The 20,187-nt window shown below is 35.1% G+C and overlaps 1 protein-coding gene and 1 long non-coding RNA gene across 35 annotated transcripts in view; one reads left to right on the forward strand and one right to left on the reverse strand.

Annotated features, from left to right (window-relative positions):
• Positions 1–20,187, reverse strand: part of LOC105465018 (neurexin 1) — a 1,132,644-nt gene that overhangs the window by 61,447 nt on the left and 1,051,010 nt on the right. The window lies entirely within an intron of this gene.
• Positions 1,762–13,243, forward strand: LOC105465017 (uncharacterized). Of its 2 annotated transcripts, XR_003014150.2 has the most exons (5): positions 1,762–1,871; positions 4,653–4,823; positions 11,182–11,333; positions 12,703–12,765; positions 13,109–13,243. It is a non-coding gene; the product is annotated as an uncharacterized lncRNA (long non-coding RNA). The 2 variants fall into 2 exon arrangements; XR_011612169.1 differs by lacking the exon at positions 13,109–13,243 and having other exon boundaries at positions 12,703–12,833.

Genomic DNA, 20,187 nt, shown 5'->3' on the forward strand with positions numbered 1-20,187 from the left:
GTTGCAAAGGAAATGTTGGAAATGTCACAGAAAAATAGCTGGGGGAGGGAGGGCAGAGGAGAGGGAGAAAGAGAGAGAGAGACAGACAGAGAGAGAGAGAGAGAGCCATAAAAAGAAAAGAGAGGTCATGATCATAAAAGATGGCCACAAACCCATGGATATTATTACAAATTCTGTGGTGTGGGGGAACACTACATGTCACAATTCTCTTAAAACTAGATAGATTTTTACAACTTGAATAGTCCAACTCCATTTTAGAGATGGTGGATTTTAATGTAGAGAGGTTAAATAATTTGTTTTAAATTTTAAGCAAAAGTGACATTCTTTACCATTCAAAGCAATCAGTGAACCTAATACTGGCAAATTTCAGGTGCTTTCAAAAATCATCATAGATATCAACCAGGGTAACACTTAGGGGAAGGGGGTTGAGTGTGGTGGCTCATGCTTGTAATCTCAGCTCTTTGGGAGGCCAAGGCAGGTGGATCACAAGTTCAGGAGTTCGAGACCAGCCTGGCCAACATGGTGAAACCCTGTCTCTACTAAAAATTCCAAACTTAGCCAGACATGGTGGCATGTGCCTGTAATCTCAGCTACTTGAGAGGCTGAGGCAGGATAATTTTTGAACCCAGGAGGTGGAGGTTGCAGTTAAGTCAAGATCATGCTACCGAAATCCAGCCTGGGTGACAGACCAAGATTCAAACAAACAAACAAACAAACAAAAACTTAGGGGGAGGGAAAAAGTTGATGTTCAATAAGAGATAGCAAAAATCTCCAAAGCCTTCTCTTTCCCATGTTGATGCTGTATTAAGGCACGGAAAGCCTTTGCTATCAGGGAGAGGAAGTATTATCCTCCAAAATATTCCAATGAGTATTTATAGGTTATGAAATACAAAAGAAGCCTTGAGTATTCTCCTTTCAGAAGAATTTAAGTGGCTGCTGAAGTTGTTTTTTTTTTTTTTTTTAAAATACAAACTCTCATTTCTATTTGCACTACAGTTGGGATGAATAGGATGCATGGATGACTGTCAAAAGACATATGTCAGAAAGTAAACTCCAGGTGAGAGGAGCCATAGCATAGGGAAATATTTTGGACTGTTTTCAGTTTTAAAGAGACGGGAAAAATAGAAGTGGTGGAAAATCCAAGCAGATTATCCTAGGTTTTTATTATTTTTCCTTTTTCTCTTTATACTGGAAGCACTACTTTGAGACCATGGAGTACCATTAAACTTCTATTAACTATTAATTTAATATTTGCAAGTATGGATTAGCGATAGGAAGGAAATTAATGTCCAAGTGAGTAAAATTCCACATAGTCTTATATTTTTTCTTCTGCTACTATATTCTTGTAGGTTTCGTTTTTCTTACACTGGTTGTTTATCCAGGTACATATGGTTTTTTAAAAGCAAAAAGAAACAAAACACCTATGGCCCCAGGCAATCTTTTCATTAACATCATATCCTGAAAATTATTATGCTAATGTTAAAAATAAATAAATTGGGACACAGAGGGATTAAATAACATATATATCCATGAAGCTAGCAACTGAAAGTCTATGACTACATGTTGAATGTTCTCTCCAAATCAGAACTAGTGCTCTAGAATAGTTGTTCTTAAAGTTTATTAAGCATAAGAACCAAAAAGGAACATGTTAAACATCCAGATTTCTGGGCTCTTCCCTGGAGACCGATTCCCACTCTAACTTAGATGTATTACAAGAGTCTGCATTGTTAACACACATTCCATCTTCCATACTTTAAGAACCTTGGGACCATATTGGAATTTCACCTTTGGAATTCTTCTTTAGGAAAAGCCATATCAACAAGATTTCTAATGAATAGAAATGGGATGCTTAAAAATAAATAAATAAAAAGGTAAGTTTTTAGTAGTAGTTGTTTACCAAGAGAGAAATTGGAACAGATAATAGCTTCAGAGCAGAGAGGAAAAATGCAGATTACTTAGAGCCATCCATAAAGGGATAGTTTCCCATATTGAATTTTATAAAGTATGAAATATTTTAATTGAAAATATTTTTGAGCAAGGAACATTAATGTGCATAGAAGAAATGTACAAATCATAGCATTTAGAATAGGATGACCCTGTTGAACCTACAAATAGGGCACTTGGCTGAATTGGTTCCTACCTCACTGCTGCAATTAGAAACCACGAATGTGCAGATCTACAGGCAGTGTCATTTTGTATATGCTCGAAAATAATTTATTTTGAGAGGGGTTTTCATAGGATGGGTTTCTAGACCTCTAAAGAGAGGTAAAGTTTCCTTTATAAGATGAGAACCTACTGAAGTCAGATCAAAACCTTCCCAACTGCTTGACAATAAATCTACCCAGAGAAAAGTCATCAGCCATTTCATGTGAAATGATGATTCATGAAAATGAAATAGTACACTGTACAGAAATCTTCTATTTGTAGTTTTTCTCCTAGCTGACTTCCAGGTTGGAAAGCTTAAGGTCAAAGATTAATGGTGCCAAAACATGCTCATTTTAGGCTAATCTCTAGATTTCCTACTGCCAGTCTGTAACCAGTTTTTAAATTTTCTGAGCTTTTTGCAGGCTATGTATTTCTTTTACTTTGACAGAAGGATGACATATTGTTCACTTGGATCCAACCTCAAGACCCAAAGGATAAGGTTAATAAGGAACTGAATCTTTCAGGACAATGCATTTTACCAAACTTTAGTCAGTGGCTAAATATTTTTAGTAACTGATTGATGAAAGCATTAATCAAAAAACCATAGTCCATGGAGAAGTTCATTAGAAGAAATTAAGGAAAATTAGAGAAAAGGAAAAATGAAGAGTAGGGAGGGAAGAAAGAAAAGAATAAAAGGAAAAATGAACATAAAACTTAACATGTAGTTGAGGCACAACAAGGGACTATACGAGAAACTTTGGTTTGTCGTGAATATAGCTTGTCAGACGTTATCAAGTGTAAATCCTCTTCCTCCCCACTTTCCCCACTCTTGATAATAAGCCAAGCAATAATATTTTATGCAACAAGAATGACTTAAATAAGACACCTATGCAGAAGGCCACAGAAGACTTCATAACCCTATGTATGAACATAAGCATATATACATACAGAGTCCACATGGAGTGAATGTCGCCTATTAACAAAACTGTGAAATCTGAGTTTGAAACAAAGCTCAGCTTCGACTGAATATATTTAAAAATCAGTGAACAGAAGATATTTTCATATGTACACTTACATAAATACAGCATTCCAAGGGAAAATTCCAGTATCAGATGCACGTATTTAATGAAGACTCAATATTTTATAGCCAGGTTTTCCAAAGTCAGGTTGCTTAAGATCTAGGGTGCTTATTAAAAATGCAAAGCATCTGGATACACGCTGATCTACGGAATTATAATTTTCAGGGATGAGAGTGAAAATCTGTATGTATAACATGTACTCCAGGTGATCCTGACTTTGTTTTAGACCTTATTTGAGATACACACTCTCCAATGTACATAAAGTCAAGAACCAGATTCTTCTCCAACCATCCCCTGCAGATAATCACACCAGACTTGGACATGCCGGGTCATCCAATTCAATTATTAAACACAATGTCTTTCATTTGGACAGAGAGAAGATTGATAAATCTAGAAAAAGATTATGAATGATGAGATGAATAGATTATCAATAGATTTCATGGAACAGGTTGCATTCAATTTGGGCCTTGAATGATGGTAGAGTTCATTATTTTAGCAAAGGCATTAAGGTATAAAGTACTTTTCTTTAAAATTGTTAGTACTTATTATTAAAATGATAAACTTCTTTATCTTTTCAGCTGGAGGGTTTAGCAATGCTTCCAGCACATATGAAATCATCAATAACTATTAGTTGAATTAGTAAATTATATGACAACAAAAAAGTAAATCTATTTTTAAAAATCACTCAAAATCCCACCACCTTGACAAAACTTTACATGATTTTTGTTGATGAGGCTGTTGTTTTGATTTTTATTTCAAAGTCTTCATTTCTTATTTGTATAGATAATTTTAAAAAGTTATAGTAATAAAGATATAATTTTCTTTGGCTTTACAAGTTATATAATGGCACATACATTTTCCATCTTGATTTAGAATATTCATAATTATTCTAGTAGCAAAAGAATAATAAATCAAATGGATGTATTGTAATGTACATACCTATTTTGTGTTTTTTAGATAATGGACGCATTTCTATTCTGCATTTCTGCTTTGTAAATAACACTTTTCTTCCTTTGTATTTTTCTCATAATATAAATGACCATAAATGAGATTACTGGACTAAAGACATAGTGTTTTTAGAGATCTTGAAACAACCTGTCAAACTACTTTTCAAAAGACTTGTTCTAATTTTCACATTGTCTCAAGTATGCTATGTTCTGTAACATCTTTATTGGCATGAACATGCTGTCTTTTCTATCTGGGGATGCCCTTTTCCCATTTAAATAAAAAATTTTGGTAAACTCCTACACATTGTTTTGTACCAAGCTCAAATGCTATTCTTTCTTGCAGCCTTTCCAAATCCTCTAGGAAGAGTTAGTCATTATTTCCATTGTGTTTCCATAGTACTTTGTAATAATGCTATTTGGGGCACTTATTCAAATAGCTCTGTGTTTGTTACAGTTTGTATATTTCTTTTCTTTTTTCTAGATTATTACCAACTCAAGGGATGAGCTGCGGTCCACTTCATGTTTGGAACGTCAGCTTCTAGCACAGGGGCTGGTTATATTAGACATTCAATAAATGCTTGTTAAGCAAATGAGGAATAAATGGATAAATGTCAACGTGATACTCAAGTCAAAACCTGTGGCTGTATGTTGGGTAAAAACGCTTTCTTTCCTTAAGTCCTTTATAGGTTACTTAGTAATAGGAACATTTATATTTTTATACATCTTTTAAATTATATTTTTATATTTTTTACATGTATATATTTTGTAGGTCTACATTTTTAATACCTTTGCTGATGACTTTCAGGCTTAGATAGCACGATTCTGTGATATGCTGTGAATCGGATCTTTGAGTCCTTTAGATAATGACTTTTAGGTATTCTGGAATCAGAAAATGTCTCTTTCTAGTTCATACAGAAACAACTTTTATTAATTAAGTGTTAGGACCAGTAAATAAGATTAGAAATCACCTGTGGAGAACACAGCATGTACATGGTCCCACTGTAGATGGAATAAATGTTTTAAAATAACTGCTGATAAATTATTTAACAAAATAAAATCAATAATTATTCTAACATATATCACTGTGCATTTTGTTGCATTTTTACATATATTCTCTCATTTTATCTTTACCAAAACTGGTAAGAAATACAAAGACTGGACACTGTGTCTCCTTCCTGTATTTTGGGAGGCTGAGGCAGGAGGATTACTTGAGGCCAAGAGTTTGAGACCAGCCTGGGCAACATAGTGAGGTCTCATTTCCATGAAATTTTTTTTTTTAAATTATCTAGGTGTGGTAGTGCAGCACCTGTAGTCTCAGCTACTCAGGAAGCTGAAGTGGGAAGATCACTTGAGCCTAAGAGGCCAAGGCTGCAGTGAGCCATGATCATGGCACTGCACTCCAGTCTGGTCAATAGAGTGACACTTGGTTTCAAAAAATTAAAAAAAAAAAAATCAGAAACAGCAAATACAGACCAAGCAAGTATACCATAAATGTAATTTGAAAGATAAGTAATCTAACACATAGAAATGTGGCTAGCAAGTGGAAAAATCAGAACCAGAATTCATGTATTTTAAACCACATTTTAGCCTTCATTCTAGTAAAATCACTAGATCCAACTGAATTTTGCTAATTTCAAACTGAGAAAATTAGATCTGATGTCATATAAACTAAACTGGTGTTTTAAAAACAAACAAAATTATCTAGCAATAAAAACACTTTTTCCAAAATAATGCTTACGAATAATACCATATAAAAAAACAGTATCAGAGGACTCATATTGAGGTGAGTGGCCAGTGAAGGGGAGCTGCTTTCTCTCTTCTTTTATGGCTCTTGGTAGTTCCTAGAGCTTACACTCAGGAAAGCACTGTGTTGGGCCATTTCTTTACTTAGTCATTCAGTCATTAATACATCTTACAGCTTAACTAGGTACAAAGAATTGTGGAAAAGATAAATATAAGACAAAGTCCTTTGAGAACACACACACATACACACACACACACACACACACACACACACGTGTATTATAAATGCCACAGAAGTTATATTGCATAGTAGTAAGCATTCTGAAAGAGCTGAGAAGAATGATGTCTAGTCCCATACCCCGGATGGATTGAGTTCCACATGTCCACCTAAAGACACACGGATTCTGTTTCTTATTTGGTGACTTGGTACAAACCATTTAATCTGCCTGTTTGGGCGTCCTTTCCTGAGAAATGAAAGTGATCAATATTGCCAATCCAATGCATGTAATATGTGACTATAGGGAGGGAATAACTTAGTGGAGAGAATGGGGCAGTGAAATCAGACAGATCTGGTTTTTCAGCCTTGGCACTTAGATTTAGCTAGCTAGTTAGTTCAACTTCTCTAAGTCACAGCCGTTTCACCTATAAAATGAGAGTAACAGCAATATATACCTTTCAAATATTTCCATAAGGTATAAATAAAATATAACACTTAGCAGAGAAACTAGCACAGATTTAATGGTCAATAAATAGGAGAAATCCTTATTAACTATTAACATGAAGAAGTTATATCTAGGATTTGCATAGACTATTTCAATTCTATGATTCAATAAATTTTATTTTTGACATAACTCATTCACCATGGAAGAAATTAGTGTTCTATACTTAATGAAGACCTAAGGCTTTGGCTTGGTAAATACTATTCTTAGAATTTTTTCCTTTTCAAACTGTATAGATTCATGTGAATCCTGGGAAAGATGCTTTTATTTTGCAGTGCACTAGATTTTGCTTGCACTCTTTAGAAAATGTTAGGCTTTATTTCAGTCATCATTTTTGTATAAACTCCAGTCAGATCAAGCAAAAACAATGAAGTCATTAGTGTGCATTGACTTTAGTCACTTCTTTAAATGCTACATTAATTGCTTTAGATTCTCTACTTCCACTGTGACAAGCAAGACGAATGGAGTTTACCTGCAGGACACACCGCCAGGCACTTTCCCAGCAAGCTGGCTACAACCTCATCTTCCCCTTTTCACTTAAGAAGGCATACTGTCATGCAAATGAGTGAGAATGATAACATAGACAAAATCTCGAATCTACATTGCTTGATATTTAAAAAAAAAAAATATTCACTCACTTTGGAAGTTAAACCATCATTAGCAATACTGACAACACATTTCACATTCGATTGGGCCATAGCTATAGTAACAATTTTATGGTACAGAATCACTTCATGGTATGACGGAAGGAAATGTACTTCATTTGTGGAATAATTAAAAGCCCATCCTTTCTGTGAAGAAAATGCTTTATACTCTAAAGACCACTACCATGAATTAATAAAAACAATCCAGTATCACAAATTGTAGGCAACCTAAAAGGTGGTTAACTTAATAATATGTTACTTCGATCTAAATGAAGCGATAAATTGGCCAGAAACTTAGATGCCACAGGACACATGTGCTACATAAATAATCACATAAATAATATAGCATTTCTCTGAAGCATTGATTCTCAATTTTGGCATTAGATCTTATTTTCACTGTTAAAAACAATTGAAGACTCCAAAGACATACATATTATTTAGGTAGATTACATATGTGGATATTTACTTTATTCGAAATTAAAGGTGATAAAAGTTAAATAATTTAACTCATTTAAAAATAACAATAAACCCATTAATATTAACATAAATTTAAAAAGTAACTACTTTTTAAAAACATACATTTTTTGAAGAAAATAATACTGTTTTACATTTTTGCAAATCTTTTCAATATCTCTTAAAATAGAAGACTGGGGCTCATATTTGCTTCTGCATCCAATTTATTGCAGTATTTCATATCATGTAGTCTCTGAAAAATTCCACTGTATCCTTATGAAACAATGAGAATGAAAAGGGTAAATAAAGTATTTTCTTTTTTTGTTGACATATAATAACTACATATTTATGAGACACAGAATGATATTTTGATACATGCATACAACGTGTAGTAATCAAATCAGTGTAATTGGCATATCTGTAATCTCAAAGATTTCTCATATCTTTGTTTTAGGAACATTCAAAGTTCTTTCTTCTAGCTTTTTGAAAATATACATTAGGTTGGGCATGGTCGCTCACAACTATAATTTCAGCACTTTGGGAGGCCAAGGTAGGTGGCTTGCTTGAGCCCAGGAGTTTGAGACCAGGCTGGGCAACATGGCAAAATCCCATCTCCACAAAAAATACAAAAATTAGCCAGGTAGGGTGGTGCACACCTGTAGTTCCAGTTACTTGGGAGGCTAACGTGGGAGGACCACCTGAGCTGGGGAGGTTGAGGCTGCAGTGAGCCACTGCATTCCAGCTTGGGTGACAGAGTGAGAAAAAAAAAAAAAAGAAAATATACACTAAATTATTATTAACCATATTTACCATAATACCAGCACTTTGGGAGGCTGAGGTGGGCAGATCACGAGGTCAGGAGATCGAGACCATCCTGGCTAACATGGTGAAACCCTATCTCTACTAAAAATACAAAATTTAGCTGGGCGTTGTGGCATGCACCCGTAATCCCAGCTACTCGGGAGGCTGAGGCAGGAGAATCACTTGAACCCTGGAGGCGGAGGTTGGAGGCGGAGGTTGCAGTGAGCCGAGATCGTGCCACTGCACTCCAGCCTGGGTGACTGAGTGAGACTCCATTTCAAAACAAAAAACAAAAAACAAAACAAAACAAAACTAAACTAAACAAAACATATTTACACTACAGTGCTATAGAACAGTATCACTTACTCCTCTTTATCTAACTGTAATTTTGTATCTGTTAGCCAACTTCTCTCTATTCTCACTTCCCCCTTTACCTTTCCCAGCCTACAATTCTGCTATTTCAATGAGCTAAATTTTCTTAGCTCCCACATATGAGTGAGAATATGCAGTAAAATTTTCGTATTATTTTGAAAATAATTTTGACCTCACTGAAAAGGTCTTACAACATTCCTTTCCCCTCCTCATCCTTGGCCCACAAGACTTCTAGACCATATTTTAAGAAACACTGCTCTAATGTTTTTATAATATTTAGAGCATACATTGTTTCTTATTTTTTGTGTCTAACTTACATATATGTCATATTTTTGTTTCCCTATTTGAAATTTTCCTGATGGAGAACATCATCACAAACCTTAGGTATTACTTTACAGCATGTGGTAAGCCTGCCTGGAACCATAGTATACATCAACATGTAACACTGATTAACTTACACATTGATAGACTGAAGCCCATAGTGTCTTATGGTCCCTTTAAAGACCTTTAAAGTATGTGATATAGTAGTATTTGCATAGTTTGTCAAATTTTCAGCCCATTATGTCACCATTCTATCTAAATAGAAGGATGAGTTAATCATACCTAAATTTATTCTAGATGAAACAAAGTTTATTTTTTCTTTTCTTTTTTTCTTTTTTGGCAGCAGATGTGACTTTTGGAAGAGAAACTAGAAGTCTAGAGAAGTTATTATTACACATTTTTTTCCTATAGAATTTATCCTAATGTATTAGGCAGTATTTTAAGGTCTAATCAATGTATATATTTAGTTTTAATTTCACAATTACAAAACAATTGAAAGCAAAATACGAAAATAAATATCTATGAATTGATTAGAAGCTATAGTTTCATATGTCTATGAGTGGAACAAAAAAAGTAACAAATATTATTTTTATGTGGTCTACTGCCAAATCAGATCCTTTGAAATATACTCACTTAGTAACTTGGAAATGAAACATTTATACATTCATCCCTGCTGAATTGTTGCAAAATGTGATGGTTGGGAAAATACATATTAAAGAGTGAAACAGTCCTCCTAAATTAAATGTTCTATTACATAATAAATAAATTCTTTGATTCTTTGAAAATGGTTCTATTATCTCCTAATCTAGGAAACCCACAGAGAAAGACTTACCATTACCTTGGTAATCAGACAACTATTTTGACTATTCTATCAGAAAAAAAAACAAAACAAAACTGTATATACTGAAAAGAGGGCTCTTTTCTGCTAAAGTCTGGTAAACAAAATAGCTGCTAGACTGGGAAACAAAAAGAGGGTTCACAGATCTGAGTTGACTCTTCCTTTGTCATGAGTCATAGGACAGCAGATATACTAGTTGTCTTTGGCTTTCAAAAGAGGTTTACATTATCTAAACTCATGGCTGAATCACAAAGTACATGGCCAGAAGACTTAATGACATAGTAACAGAGTTCTCTTAGACATTTTACCCTCCTTAAACTAATTTTGGTCTTGACACAGTTAGCTATTAAAAAAAAAAAAAAAAAAAAAAAAAAAAAAAAAAAAAAAAAAGCCCTGAGGCCTGCCTATTTACCTGTGAGCACTGAGAATGATTTGAATTATCACCGTACAAATAAATTTGGGAGGCAAGATAATGGGAGGGAAAAGAGATGATTAATATTTGAACTGTAAAGCGTACATGTCTGAAATTTAATTATGAACAAATGTGCATTGATGCAATTACGTACAATTACATAGCAGAGTTAAGTAAGAAATCTAAATTAACCAAATTGCAAACGCTATAAGTAAACTTACAACAAATTATTTTAGAAATTAAAACTCTCATCAATTGAAAACTATATCCAACAGAAATCAGGTAGGAATTTCTACCACCTGTTCATATGCATGTACAGTGGGAATCTGAAGCATTGCCCAGCACAATGTGGCAGCCAGACTCTAGATTATTCCATTTGAGTTCTGAGTAACTGTAATAGTATGCTATTTTAAGCTTATGAATGCCAAGATTGTTTAATTCTTAATAAGCTGATAGGTAACCCTTAACTGCATGATGAAAATCCAAGTCCAATGGCTTTTGTGCCACTTGACTATAAAAAAGCAAATAAAGGACTCACATTTCTGGTTCAGGTTGCAATATACCAAGTGAAACCTTGGGGTCTTTAGGCTAAGGATCTTTACTTGAAAATCACTGTTATATACCTTATTAAATTTCCATGTCAAAAAGATCAAAGAAGTCATTCAACAAACATGTATTGGGTCTACTAAGTGGCAGGTCTGTTTCAGACTCTGCAGATGCAGTAGTAGCAAATGTGACAACAAGGTTCTAAGTGGGTCCATCTTCTATTTGAAGAAAGTCAGAAAACCGACAGCCAACCAACAAACCAGTCAATGCCCTCCAGGGAAAGACCATGAGGAGCATACCTTTACTTGAACAAGTGAGTTTATTGATTGTTGTAGCAACGAAGAACACACACCACAGGGAGCCATGAAGTATCTTAGTAAGATACTAAGTAAGGGCATTAGTAAAAGCTTATTAAAAATAATTTGGGCTTATTAACTGATTCTGGGGAGGGTTTAAGGAAACAGGACTTTGTTCTGGATTGGATGCTGCCAGAAAGTGGAAGCAATTCTAGTATTGGACAGCTCAATGAATCTTATCTATACAAAGAGCAGACTAGAGTGAGAATAAAGTTACAATTGGTAGGTAAGTAGTATTCATTCAATTTAATCAAAAGATGGTTTGACATTTTGTGGGTTATATAGTGACACCAATTTTTATCTGTTTTTAAATGAAATAATGATGTAGTATTATTTTCACTCACTTTATTATGGTCTTAGAGTGACTGTGTTTCATGTTGGTACTCTATGAAGTTATTTCTGTTTAACGGGTGAACAATATGGTCTACCTGTGGGCTCCAGGCCAGCTTCTAACAATGCTGAGGCCTCACTGTATGGATTAGATCAGTTCCCAGACATTGGGCCCACTTTTCCCTTTCAACCCTGCAACCAGCCAAGCAATTAAAAAAAAAAAATTATCAAAGAGTGGTAGAACATAGTAAAAGGGCCCTTTATATTGGGTGTGCAAGGAAAGGCTCTTAGATTTGAACAATCAGAAGGAGCCAGCAAATGACTACTGGGGGAAAAACATTTCTGTCCCAGTGAATAACTACTGCTAAGGCCCTAAGAAAAGAAAGAGTTTGAGCATCAAAAGAAAGATAACGTGATCTAAGAATGATCTAAGAGCACAGTGAGGAAAGACAAAAGGAAGGAGGAAGAGCCAGGTGGCCAGATGGAAGCCGTGTGGGGTAGGTAGGGTATTGTGACTTTATTCTATATATAATAGGAAATCATTGAAGGTTGTAAGAGCAGAATAATGACACAATTTTATTTATATATTTAAAAGATCATCCTGTATGTTCCATGGAGAAGCAGAGATGCGAGTCAGGAGGTTTTACAGTTTAGGCAAGAGATGATAGTGGCTTGCCATAGGTGTTGGTGGTGGAGAAGGCAGAGCTGACTGTTCTGAAGTCAGTGTTCATGAGACTTACTGATATGTTAATTTGGGGAGTTAAGAGCAGGAAGAAATGAGTGAAGGATGATCTTAATAGTTACTTGGTTCTTAATATCTGTGATAATCTTATTCATCATGTTATTCCTAATACCTGATTCACAGAGGGCACCACACATTGAATGAAAGAATACCTTTTGTAGCTAATGTTGGCACTACTAGCAAGCTTCAAAAGTATCTATGTTTATTAACCTTCAGTTGGGGTTTGGTTCTTAATTTCTTCTATTGATTTGCAGGTAACTCAGTGGTGGTTGCAAGGTACAAAATACCCCAGGACTACACAGAACAACACAATCAAGGTAGAATTGTCACAAATAACTCCTAAGTAAATGTTTCCTACATACTGAATAAATACTTGATTTACTAAACATGCTTAAAATAAATAAATTTGGAAAAAATTGAAATAAACAGAAAACTTCTTCCACTTGATAAATCATATTTTAAAAACTTATTACTAACATCATACTTAATAGTGAGAAACTTGATGCTTCTCCACTAAGATTAGAAACAAGACAAAGATATTCCCCTTTCACCAATTGTTTCAACATCCTACTGGAATACCTAGCTAATGCAATAAGACAAGAAAAGTAATAGTAGGAATACAGATTCAGAAGGAAGAAATACAATGATCTTTGCTTGCAGGTGACATGACTGTGTATGAAGAACATCTGAAAGAATCAGAAAAAACTTCTGGAACTAGTAAATGATTATTGCAAGGTCATAAGATACAAGTCTAATATATAGAAGCTAATCTCTTTCATATACACCAACAATGAGCAAGTAAAATTCAAAATAAAAAACATAATATCATTTACATTAGCACCCCCCAAAATGAAATACATAGATGTGAATCACATAAAATATCTAAAAAATAAGTAGTTTTCTTCTATATAAGGAGAACTACAAACATTGAGGAATTAAATCAAATAAGTAAATAATGGGTAGAACTAAATAAATGGATATTCCATGCTCATGAGTCAAAAGACTTAATACTGTCAAAATGTCAGTTCTTCCCAACTTGATTTATAGCTTCAATGCAATCCCAGTGAAAATCCTGGCAAGTTATTTTGTGGATGTTGACAAACTGATTCTAAAGTTTACATGGAGAGGTAAAAGACCTGGAATGGCTAATAAAATATTGAAGGAGAAGAACGAAGTTGAAGGACTGACATCACCCAACATCAAGCCTTACTATGAAACTACAATATTGAAGACATTGTAGTATTAATGCGCAGGAATAGACAAATAGATTAATGGAAATAGACAAATAGATTAAATAGAAGAGCCCAGAAATAATCCTACATAAATGTAATCAATTGATCTTTTATATAGAGCAAAGGTTATATAATAAACCAAAGATAATCTTTTCAACAAACAGTGCTAGAACAACTAGACATTGATATACAAAAATAATTTAGAGACAGACAATTCACAAACATTAACTCAAAATGGATCAAACCTTTAAGTGTAAAATGAAAAACCATAAAACTCTTAGAAGACAACACAGGAGAAAAACCTAGATGACCTTGGGTATGGCATTAACTTTTTAAATACAAAACCAAAGGGTTGATCCATGAGAGAAATAATTAATAAGCTGTATTTCCTTAAAAAAATAAAAACACAAAAAAAACTTCTGGACCAGGCGCAGTGTCGCACACCTCTAATTCCAGCACTTTGGGAGGCTGAGGCGGGTGGATCACAAGGTCTGGAAATGGAAACCATCCTGGCCAACATGGTCAAACTCCGTCTCTACTAAAATACAAAAAGAAACCCAAACAAAAAAACAAAACAAAACAAAACAAACAATTAGCCAAGCATGGTGGTGCGTGCCTGTAGTCCAAGCTAGTCGGGAGGCTGAGGCTGGCAAATCACTTGAACTTGGGAGGTGGAGATTGCAGTGAGCCGAGAGCGTGCCAGTGCACTCCAGCCTAGCAACAAGAGCGAGACTCCGTCTCAAAAAACAAAAAACAAACAAACAACAAATAAACAACAACAACACTACTTCTGTTATGTGAAAAACTCTATTACGAAAATGAGAAGACAAGCCACAGACTAGGAGAAAATACTTGCAAAAGACCTATCTGATAAAAGACTGTGATCCAAAATATACAAAGAACTCTTAAAATTCAACAATGACAAAACAAAAAAAAGTGGGGGGCAAAATCTTAATAGACAGCTGAACAAAAAAAGATATAGATGGCAATTAAGCACATGAAAAGATGCTCCACATTATACACTATCAGGGAAACGAAAATTAAAACAACAATAAGATGCCATTACATGCTTATTAGAATCTCCAAAATCGGGAACGCTGACAACACCAAACTCTGGCAAGGATGTCAAGCAACAGGAATGCTCATTCATTGCTAGTAGAAATGCACAATTTCATGCCATTTTGGAAGACAGTTTGGTAGTTTCTAACAAAACTAAACATACTTTTACCATACAATCCAGCAATCATTCTGCTCGGTATTTACCCCCAAAGGTTGAAAGCTTATGTTCACACAAAAACCTGCACAGAAATGTTTATAGCGGCTTTATATATAATTGCCAAAACTTGGAACCAACCAAAATGTTCTTCAGTAAGTAAATGGGTAAATCAACTGTGGTGCACCCAGATAACAGGAATATTATTCATCATTTAAAAAAAATGAGCTATTGAACCATAAAAAGACATGGAAGAATCTTAAATGCATATTACTAAGTGAAAGAAGCCAAAATAAAAAGTATGATGTAATTCCAACCATATGACATTCTAGAAGAAGCAAAACTACAGAGATAGTACAAAGTTCACTGGATGCTAGGGGTTTTATGGATAGGATGAATAGGCAGAGCATAGAGGACTTTTAGGGCAGTGAAAACACTCTGTATGACACTATAATAAGAGATCCATGCCATAATATATTTGTCCAAATTCACAGAATGTATAACATTCCTGTAAACTCCAGCCTTTGGTTGATAATGATGTGTCAGTGCAGGCTCACCCATTGTAACAAATGTACTACTCTAGTGGAGGGTGTTGATAATGAGGGAGGCTATCCATGTGTGGGGGCAGGGAGTATAAAGAAGATCTCTACCTTCCTCTGAATTTTGCTGTGAACCTAAAAGTATCCTAAAAATTGTCTTTTAAGAAATTAAAATACATTTAGAAATCATGGAGAAAATAGAAAAAGATTAGGCAATTGCTCATCATAGCAGATAAAAATTCCAAAGGTTCTGAATTTTGTCCCAAAACACCCTTAATAGGGTGTCCACCTTTACCTCATTAACTTATTTGAATGGTACATTTGTATATCTTGAAGAACTCCTAGAAGAACTGGCTGTGGTGATGTTTTCTGCCTTTTGTCAACCTTTCAAAGTCACATGCCCAATCAGATGGCATTCTCTAATTTCCTGCCCTGTACCCCAAGAGAACTGTCCTCAGGAACAATACAGCAACTAAATAATTAAGTATAGTCAATAAACCACTGCTTCAGAATCACACTGAGGATCCTCTGTTTTCCCTCACAAGTGGAGTCTCTCAGGAAGCAGTAATGAAGCGTAGTACGGGGGCACACTTCCTTAATGCCTATGAAGACTCATAACTGGAACCCAAATTTGCTCTTCAATGTGTTGATGACTCTGCAGACAAACCTGGGGCTTCTCTGGTGTGCTTTCTTATTGTGGAACCCAACAGGTCAAAATATTAAGTGCAGGCAGAAATAGGTATAGAATATAAGCAGGATGCCTCTTTCTTTCTCTATTGGTATGTTTGAAGCAATATGACTAATAGACAAATCCAGTCTGTTTAAAAGGTTTAGTTTGGGAAAGTCCTTGTAAGACATTAAAGGAGTAATTTTAATCCACAGATAATATGACACTCAGATACAATGACAGAATATCCAAAATAATGTATCGCATTCTACACAAGTTGATTCTTGAAGATTAGAGTATATTTAAACTACACTGGTAAGAGTTGTTGGGAAAAATACAAGTATCTCAGAGATCACATGGTCATAACCTAGCTATAAGGACCTCAAGTCACGTAAAAACATCATAGCTGAGGGAACTACCTCAAGGAAACAAAGACAGAACATGGTCATCCTAAACCCCAGAGACAAACTTACAGCCATTAAATAGACTCCTTTGGCCAGTCATGCTCATTCATTCGCATTCAAAATAACTATTTGATGATACAGTCAGTCCAGAAAGTATTCTGCTTTTTGTAAAGCAAAAGGTGAGAGTGAATTTCTAGAACTTAATAAACAGGTTAGCAGTTTTCTTTCACTTTGCTCATAACATCATGGAAAAATCACTGAAGTGTGAGAAACAGGATTCTGTCACACCAATGCCTCACATCCAATGCTGCGAGAGAATGAAATATCGACAATTTAGGTGTAGTTCTCATAATTTCACCCAACTCAAAGGAATGACTGAAACACTCCTTGGTAACAAGAAAACACCTGAGGAAGGGAGAGAAAATAATCATTCTCTCCAATCTTCTTTGCACCTTTCGATTTCATATAGCTAAGGATACACATTTCTCACAGTGATTGAAGAGGGTGGCAACATCTGTCAAATCTGTAGAGTCAAGACATGAAACTCAATTTTAAATTCTCAGTAGAGGAGAAAAATGAGAGAAAGGTAACTTGTAATTTCTTTAAAATTAGATATACAGGAATAACTAACTGAAATGAATGTTTTATAAAAAACCTTCTTTACTTTTTAAAAACTGAATTTCTACATTTTAACAACATTGTCATGTGTAATTATAGGGGTGTTGAAATTTTGTTTCCTCTTTTCTGAGGCTTTCTCAGAAGCCCTAAGTTTGCCTTCTGAGAGAAAATCTTTAAAGTGTAATCATATTTTAAAAAATGGCAAAGCCTATTGCTGTTCATATCATTTTCAACAATCAGTATACCTTAAAGATAGGAAAAGAAAGAAAATAGCCTGTATTTCAAGTATGGAAAGCACCATGTTGGATAGTAAAAAAAGATTTAGAGAGCCTGAGTGTATGCCCCTTGGGCCTCATGACTCTGCTAAAATGACAGGGTGATTTCCAGAAATTCATTAATCCTTTCAATGAATATTTACTGAGCATCCACAATGAGCAGTGATCTGCACAGGAAGCTGGGAGTGGGGTGAAGTGAGTATGACGTACAATGATAAATGAGACACAGAAAATGCCTTTGAGGACCTTATGGTCTAGAAGGGGAGAACACACACTTTTTTCCACCTTGTATTAAAATTATTTGTTTGTGAGAGTCATGAGAAGTAGGATAAGGTATTATGAAAGTTCAGAGAGGTAAAAAATTACTTTGTACAGGGAGGAATTGCAGAAGTTCTACTGACTTTGCCTGGAAGGATGAAAAATATCAGGACATGTAGACAAGGTAGAAGAACATTTTCTTTGAAAGAGATGGCATAAGCAAAGACATTACAAAAAGATAGCATGCTGGACTCACAAATCATTCAGTTCACCTGAATCAAGAGGAGGACAAGAATGGAAAGGCAGATTGGGGATTTACATAATATGGTAGGCTAAATCCATCTACTTTCTAATCTCTGGAATTTTTAAATAAGTTAACTGACATGGCAAAGTCTTTGTAGGTATAATTAAGACTCTTGAGTTGGGGATATTATCCTGGATTGTCTGGTGGGCCCAATGTAATCACAAGGGTCACAAAGAATAAGGCAAAAGAACCAGAGTCAGAGACAGAGCTATACTAAGGGAAGCAGGGATCAGAGTGACGCAAAGAAGGGGCCATAAAATGAGGAACGCAGGTGGCTTCTAGAAAATGGAAAAGACAAGGTAACATATTCTCCCCTAAAGCCTCCAGAAGGAATGCAGCTGTCCTGCCCATCTATGCTAGACTTCCAACCTCCATAGAACTGTAAACAAATTGATTTGTGCTGTTTTAAGCCACTATATTTTTGGTAATTTGTTACAGCAACAGGACACAGATACAGAGTGGAATGTTTTGAATATACTACATTTTAGTCCCAATAATTATTTATCCATTCTCTCTTTGTGTACCACAACTTTTACTTATTATTTCATTACAACACTTACATTGTATTTTTTACGTTTAAAAATATTTGCTTGTCTGCTTCCTTTGCGTTATAAAGAAGGTGAAAGTGCTACTAACAAAATACAGAAAACCCACATAGGGAAAAAGAGTTAAAAGCAAGATGCTGAAATCTTTTTGGAACACAGTACATTTGAAATGCCAATGGGTCAACATGGTGGGTGGACAGTTGGAGGTCGAAATTCATACCTCCTACTTGATGATAAAAGCACATATCTCTCAGAAGCGATTACAAAAATTTATTGTAGCTCATAAAAGAGAATCACTGAAGTGTGACTATTAATCATTGAGAAAATTTAAATGGTATGTATTCATGAGAAGGGAATTATTTAATCAGGATATTGTGACATAGGTTGCTGGAAGAAGTGATTTTATATTAAGTATTATTAGCTAAAATATTATCATTTTAACTAGCTTGTGATTACCTATAAGCAAGGCATAAGGCAATCTACTAAAGATGAATTCATGAATGGAGAAAAAGACCTTTTAAAGAAAAGGATATCATCTACAAGTTCCTTGGTTTTTGAAATATCTCTAGCAGGACATTAATCCTTCAACTTTGCAAATATTTTCTGAGTATCTGCTAGTGCCAGGCAAGGTCCTTTATTCATTTTTATCCTAACATAGCCTTTGGCTTTGAGAAGCTTATTGTCTCCTTCCCATGTAAAGCTGTGCACTTCCTCTAAATATTAGAGACTTAGAATTTTCCTAAATTATGTTTTTCCCCAAGGGTATATAAGTTTTAAGTCTCAAAAGCATAAATGGCCATCTATCTTACAGCCTGTTCCTCGAGTTCATCTCTGTAGAGTAGGACGAGTCTGAGGGCAGTCTGCCTGGGAACTTGAGGAAGCTGGGCTGCTGGGGCGCAAGGGAGACTTCACATAGAGAAAGGGGGCAAGGAAGGCTTAAAGCGAGGGCAATATAACCTTTACCTGTTTCAAGTCTTGCGTTGGCCCAGACTACCACGACTTCAGGGATTTTTATAAAATGCTGCTGCATTGCTTTTGCTCAAAGAGAGCCAGGTCAGCAGAGTGGGATGACCTTTCCCAACAGAAATGCCATGATGTTTAGCCATCAAGCAGAAATTTCAGGGACAATAAGATACTGCAGTCTGCACGCTTTTATCCCAGGGTGAAAACCATAGAGGTCAAAAATATGAGTTAAGGGAGGAAAGAATTAAAACCTTTATCTGCTCTAAAGTCTGAAAAGATGATGGTGTGCTCATCCCTGAACCTTGTCTCAACACAACTTCAGAGAACTATAAATGATGCCTCCTGATTTTAACAGAATATTCTATGACCCGTGACTCCTGAAGTAGTGCAATAAGAAGGATAACCTTCACCGCTTGCAACTCTTAATGCCTATGTATATACACGTGCATATATTTTAATTGTAAAATGTGTGTAATGAATTCCCTTCAAGATAGGGAGGATATAATTTCCCATATGTACTTGGTTGCTTTTTATATTTTGTAGAAACATCAAACTTTTTTCAAAAACTTTTTTCAGAAATACCAGTATTTTTTGCTACCCACAACACATGTGAAATGGAGCATACTTCTTTATGCAAAATTAAAATGTGAAATGAACCAATTTTTTGCTGAAAAACCAACCTGAAATGCAATATTCACTTCCCTGCCTTCTTAATCAAAGG

The sequence above is a fragment of the Macaca nemestrina genome, chromosome 13, assembly GCF_043159975.1.
Source record: "Macaca nemestrina isolate mMacNem1 chromosome 13, mMacNem.hap1, whole genome shotgun sequence".
Lineage (NCBI taxonomy): Eukaryota > Metazoa > Chordata > Mammalia > Primates > Cercopithecidae > Macaca > Macaca nemestrina.